We start from the raw sequence: 7879 nt of genomic DNA, 5'->3' as shown, positions 1-7879 counted from the left end.
AACTTACAGGAAATTTCACTTTTTCCTAAAAGACTATGCTTATATAAGAAATATGTAGGATAAGCATTTTTGTTTTTAAATATATCCCTTCAGTCTAAACTCTTGCTTTATTTTAATTATATAACATTAATGTCTAAATTTTATATTTGAAAGCAAAAACACTTGAAAAAATTAAGTAATTAAAATAAATTTATATAATAATTTCAAAATTATTTGTAAGTACTTGATAAACAAAATTAGGTGAATTGAAATGACAATTCAAGAATGGTCAATTAATAGAATAAAAAAAAACTATTGTGATAAAAGGAAGAAGATAGAAATTATTTGAGAGTATATAAAAAATATATTCAAATTAGTTTATAATTGAGAAACTTCAATAAAATAAGTGTATTTCTTCTTGTAACAAAAATAATTCTGGCACATCATAATCATTAGATGCACATATTAATATTTGTAAAGTTAGTAAAAGGTTGTCGTTTAGATTTACGATGTAAAATAGTAAATAAATAACAAAAAATGCATATACATTTACGTAATTCAATAACTAATTAAGAATATATATACACACAAAATACATGTATTATGTATAGTTTTGAAAAAACATATATATTATGACAATTCATGAATAGTTTAAAAATCAAAAAATACATTTCTCCTTGTATAAGTACTTGATAAAAAAAATTTAGGTGAATCTCAAGAGTAGTAATTTCATAGATTAAAAAAAGTATTGTAATAAAAGAAAATAGATAGGCATTAATTATTTGAGATGAGACAAAAAAATATATTCAAAGTAATTGGTAATTGAGAAAATTCAATAAAATAAGTGTATTTCTTCTTGTAAAAAAAATTAATGCGGCACATCATAATCATTAGATGCACATAATAATATAAAGTTAGTAAAAATTTATCGTTTAGATTTAAATTATAAAAAAATAAATAAATGACAAAAGATGCATATAAATTTACATAGTTCAATAACTAATTAAGAATATATATACACACACAAAATTAGGGGTGGAATCGGGTTGGGACCCGTCCCGTAACCCCCTTACCCGATTCCCGTCCCGATAGAAATTGAGATATTTTTTTCTTCCGATCCCGCACCCGAGATGTGTCAGGACCCGAATGTTCGGGATCCCGTCGGGTCGGGAGAGGGTAATCCCGAATAATATTTTTTTTAAAAAAAAATTTTATGAAAATATTTTTTTGAAAAAAATTTATGAAAAAAATCAAACAATTTCTTAATACATTACAAATAAATTAAAAGTTCTTTATATATAACCACTAGTTTCTCTCCCGTGCGATGCACGGTGTGTTATTTTATATATTTAACGATTAAATATATAGGTAATAAGTATAATCGTTTTAATATCTTTAAAAATATTGATAAAATATAATGAATATATTTAAAATTTAATAATATCATATATTTATAACTTTTAAAAAATATAAAGTTTTTTTTGTATAAAGTTGAATATATATACCGATCAATACGTATCGAAATCTCTGTATATCGTAAAATTTTGGTATAATCGTTATGATAATTATATGTATCAAAATTTTCGGTACACCGATTTCGGTATCTCGAAATTTTTGGTGCGGTATCGGTATAAAAAATTTTTATTCAATATTTTTCGATATGACATATATTTTTGGTACGATACGATTTGTTGTCCTTAAGTATATATAAATCATTTTGGCGACCAAATTATGGTATCTTCAATATAATTTCGGATTTTCTATTTCTCTCTAGTATTATTATATACTACAACTCTTTAGGATTTTAAAACGTAATGTCCCACAAAATCTTATAATTCTAAAAAATATTGTTTCATACTTTAATTAACCCATTTTTAACAATGTATAAAAGGAAACTATATAAATTTATTTTTTAATAGACCAAAATAACAATATACAAATCATATTTAAAATTTTTTATTATTTTAATTTAATATAGTGGGTAAAATTTTCATATAGATAAATTTATTTAATTTGGTAAGATTATAAAAATTGTTAAGTGTATATACACAAAAACCAAATATAAAAGTTTTTTAACAATAAATTTTTGCAAAAAATAAAAAAAAATTACAATTTGTTCGGAGTTTAAAAATTATAAATGGTTTAAAATTATAAATTTTAACTAATAAGATAGAATATTATACTTTTCTTCAAATTTAAAGAACAAAAATATGTTCATTAATAAATTATCTTTGTTTAATCTATCATATTTTTCTTTTATATGTGTGTTTTAATTGCAAATACTTTTTATTATATTTGTTTTTAGTTTTTTTAAAGAGCGAAATTAGATAATTGATAGGGAAAAATTTTATAATGAATATTAAAATTAAAAAAAATAATTATCTTGTTAAAAAAAAATCTATGGTAAAAAATTATGGACTATATTTTATTATTGTTTTTTTTAGTGTTTTGTGTAGTTATCTTTCAAAAGTATATACTCTCATAAAACCAGATAAATATTATTTCTATTATAATAAAAAATAATATAAATTTATTTTTAAGTTTTCTTCTTCTATTATTTTTATTTTCAATGCAGACAAAATTAAAAATATTTTCTTTTACCATAAAAAAAACTAATAAGAAAACAAATGTATTTTATGTGTGTTATATAAATATTTTTAATTTAATAAATTATTTGATGAAATATTTTTTAAAAGCTAAATTACAACATGCGACTTCTCTTGTTGAAAAAAGCTAAATTACAATATATGATCTACATCGTATATTTTTTATGTGTATATAAATATTTTTAAATTTATGTGATTGATCACCAATTATTTTCAATAAAGGATCATCACCAATTGTAATAAAAAATATCATCATTTTATCCATGAAATTTTCCCACAAAGCCTAAAAAATTATAAATATATGTGGAATATATAAGAATTCAAATTCATAATCACCATAAAAATAAGATATTAAAATAACAATATTTACCCCAATCACATCTAGAAAAATAAAGTGATAAATTAACACAAATTAAAATATAATAATAAATGCATGCTAAGATCATTTAATTACACGACACTTCAAGATTAAACATGACAAAAAAATTTGATTCGTCGATGACTTCTGCGTTCGTCAAATATTTAAATTTCTTGAATTCAAATATATTTGACGGAAAATTATGTTTTTTTTTATTTCGAAAACATTTGTTTTATAAAATACTAGTATTTCATCCGTGCGATGCACGGACTATATATTATGTATAATATGGTTAAATTGGATAATATAAAAATTTTGAATATGAAATTAAAATATAAAAAAATTTAATTCTACAATAAGTAATAATAATAATGTTAAAAAATACTTTTAAAAACTTTAAAAAAAATCTTTAAAAAATGTGTCGTGCGATGCACATGATGTTATTTTATACAATTAATGATAAAAAATAGTAAGATTAAACATTTGAACGAACATAGATAGAACATAAAAATAAATCAAAAAAATTTATGTATACATCAACAACTTAAAATATGGTTTTATCGTGTGAGATCTAGTAGATCTTAACAACATACTAACTGTGCTTCAATGATCAATGCTAGTCTGAAGGGTATAGTTCACGAATAACATTAAGCAAATGTGTCATTTGGTTTGCAATTGATTGGTGACTGTTTTATTGAAGTAGTTGATCATGTTAAATAATATTTTTTGCACATAAATATATTTATACATTAAGTTTATTCAAACCAATATTGGAAATGCTCGGTCATTTTTGTTAAATTTTAAAATTTTTAATTGTGTGCAGAAAAATCTAGGGATGCGATATCGAACCAAAATATCGACTTTTCGAGATACCGCACCAAAATTTTTTCGATATATAAACATTTTTTTGATATATCAAATTTTTTTCGTTATCTCTACGGTATTAGTATGGATTTTTTTCATACCAAAATTTTAGAATTTCGATATCTGTACCGGTATGAATTTTTTTATACAAATATTTTTATACGATATACCGAAACTCCACCCCTAGGAAAATCATGATTGTTTTTTTTTAAAAAAAAAAATTAGAGGTGGAATTTTCAATTTTTTGGAAAGAAAATATTGTATGTGCATATAAATATATGAATGTATTAAATGTGATTTTTTTTCGAATCTTAAAATATGATTTTAATTTTTTTAAAAAAGAAATCAATTATCGTATATGGAATGCTGAAATCTTGGTTAAGATGTATACATATATGATAAATTAACAACATTGTGTAATCTATATATACATGTATATTTAATATTTATCGGGTATTTTAAATGTTTTATTGATATTATGATATATATTTTATATATAAATATATTTATACATATATGGTAAATATGAAACATTCTGTATTTCTTAGTATTGTTTTTTCACATTAGAACCATTATCTATCTAATCCATATATCCATGTATATTTAACATTTATCTGATATTTTAAATGTTTATTGATATTATGATACATATGTTTATAAATATATTCACACATACATGGTAAATTAGCAATATTATGTAATATATATTTTAAAAGTGCACTTTAATTGTAATTATAAGTGTTTTCAAATTGAAATATTGTATATTTATTAGAAATGTGGAATTGTAATTGTTTGTAAATATTTTTCGTATTAAAATGAATATATATGTATATAAATAAATGTCAATATTACAAATTTTTAATTTTGTACATGAATATTGTGATTAGATGAAGAATTGTTGATGTTTTAGAAAGCAAATATAACGGGATGATATTTATGTATATTAATTTATGCAAATATTAAGAAATTACATTTATATTTAATAATAACATTTATAGATCTTAAAGATGTATGTATATAAATTATATTACCGAATTCTGTGTGTGTGTATATATATATATATCTATATATATGTCTATGTATAAATTTATATTAAATATTTTTCGAATCTTATGTTGGATTTTTTAAAAAATTTAATTGATGAATTTTATATATTTTCGAAAGCAAATATTATGAATGAAATGTTGAAATAATGAAATATTTTAAATATTTTTGTGTAATTTAAATGAATATATATGTATATAAATATATGTAAATATTATAAAATTTTTAATTACATGAATAATACGATTCAATTTAGAAATATAATAGTTTGTAAATATTTTTCCGTAATCCAAATATGCCAAATATGAAGAATTATAATTTGAAAAGATATAATTTTTTAAAACAATTTATTTTCCGATTTTCACAAAATTTTTGTTTAGAAACCAAGTTTTGGCGGGATTTTACTAAAAATAACAAAAAGAAAATTAAATAAATATTAGAAAGGGAATGCTGAAATCAAAGAATAATGAAAATAATCATGTGTAATTTTACATGTATATATATATGTATATAAATAGTTGCAAATGTTATGAAATTTTTAATTACGTGAATATTGCAATTTAATTATGGAATTTTTTATTTTCGTTTTTAGCAACATATTTTTGTCAGAATTTTGCCAAAATGACAAAAATTCTACTTATATTTATGTATGTTTAATTATATGAATATTTTGATTTAATTTCGTAATCAAGATTTGAAATGCTTTATATTTTTGTTAAACCTAAGTTATTCTATATTTTTTTTAATTTTTAGATTTTGTTGTATTTAAGAATGACCGAGAAGTTAGTAGTGATTTTTTATAATTTTAATTAAGGTAATGATTTTGTATGCTTCTAATTCGCAATTATAGATAGTGATTTTTTATAGTTTTAATTATAGTTATGATTTTGTATAGTTTTTTTATACAAAATTAAAAATTAAAATATTATGCAATTTTTCATTACGTAATATTTTGATTAAGCCTGAAATTTAAATTTTTGAAAATCCTCCATAATCAAAATATGCCAAATATAGAATAATTGATTTAATATAATTTTAAAAAGTATGATTTTTTAAAACTATTTTTTCCCATTTTTGTTCTGAAAATTTTTATTTCCGAATCTTCTGTTGGATTTTATTTTAAATATTTATTTTTTATTTTTAATTTTTTTTAAAAGCAAATATTATAAAAAAGAATGCTGAAATTAGGGAATAATGTAAATAATGTTGTGTAATTTTAATTGGATATATATATATATATATATATGCAAATATTATGGAATGTTTTGTTATATTAATATTATGATTTAATTTAGTAATTAAAATCTGAAATTTTTTTTTATTTTTTACGGGTTTAGAAATAATTAGTTATTTTTTTATAGTTTTTATTTTATTTACAAATTATATATAAAGACAAAGATTGCGTAAATATACATAAATATTGTTTGGAAAAAAAATATTGTAAATATATGTATATGTATATGTATATAAAAGATGCAAAGATTATGGAAGTTTTAATTTATATATATGTATATATAAATATGCAAAGATTATGCAATTTTTAATTAACTTAATATTGCAATTTAAGTATGGAATTTTTTATTTCCGTTTTTGGCAATATAGTTTTGGCGGGAATTTGCTAAAAATGGCAAAAACTCAGTTATTATATATATATATAGATTAAAAAACTAAAACATTTTTTAGTACATTAGAAATAAACTAAAACAACTACTTGATTAATAAAAAACATATAATTATTCATAATAATAAAAAAACAAAATAAAAAATTATAACTCAATGTTAATATTAAAAAAATATAAATATAAAAAAAATTATATGGTATATAATTATAAAACATTAATATTAAAACATAAAATTAAAAAAAAATTAATTAAAAAATATTATTTTTATATTCGGGTCGGGTCGGGAATCCCGTCGGGAAGGGTTGCCTATCCCGATCCCGATCCCGACATTGATCGGATCGGAAAAAATCCCGAGCACTCGGGTCGGGAAAAGTTCGGGACGGGAAAAATTCGGAACGGAAACGGGTTGGAAATCGGGACCGGTCGGGATTTTTTAAAAATTTGCCACCTCTACACAAAATGCATGAATAGTTTTGAGAAAACATATATATTATAACAATACATGTATCGTTTAAAATTCAGAAAATACATTTTTCCATCAAAGGGAAAAAAAAAAAACTTAACATAAAAATAAAAAATTTGACCAATACTCAAACCACAACAATATATTCAAATAAAGCACAAATAGTGACAAATTTTAAACAATAATAGTGGATATTATTAATCCAATCTAATCTATAACAATGGTTTAAACATGTTTAATTTTTTTTAGAAACAATAGTAATAGTAAGACCATGTTGAATGCAATAATGAAAAATTAAATTAAATTAATTAAATTTTGTGAATATGAATTAGGGAGTGTTTGCAATAGATTGTGCTTTTGTAGAAGTGATTAATTTATAGATTATAAAAAAAGTTAAGAAAAATCAAAAGTTGGTAGTGTTTGAAAACAAATGTGAAAATCTAAAATCAATGTTTGGTAGTGTTTGATAAATAAACGATTATAATGATTTTAACAATGACCTTCTTATTAGAATCATTTTTGGAGAATCATAATTACCACATGACTAGCTTTTGGATTTCAATTAAGTTAAGCATAATCTAACACATAATCTAGGTTTAAGAAACACACAAAAATGGTTTTTTAAGCCAAAATTTAACAATTACTTTTTTTTAGTGATTGCAAATACTCCCTTAATACTCTATTGACTTTTCACCATTCAAATAAAATAACAACTAAGAAGATGACAGAATAAGGAAAACCCGACAGCATAACCCATCGGACATTACTACCATAGCAAAGGCACACAAAATTGAGAGGAGAAAAATAAATGTGGCCTTGTATTAATAAATAATAATTAATTACGTGTTATTAAGAAGAACATGTTATTAAGAAGAAAGAGAAATACTAAGAAGGAAATTACAACAGAGATCATAGAGCAACCAAATTGAATCCTAGTAATTTG

This window comes from Henckelia pumila, chromosome 2 (assembly GCF_033568475.1).
Source record: "Henckelia pumila isolate YLH828 chromosome 2, ASM3356847v2, whole genome shotgun sequence".
NCBI lineage: Eukaryota > Viridiplantae > Streptophyta > Magnoliopsida > Lamiales > Gesneriaceae > Henckelia > Henckelia pumila.
Note: the sequence above shows the minus strand (reverse complement) of the source record.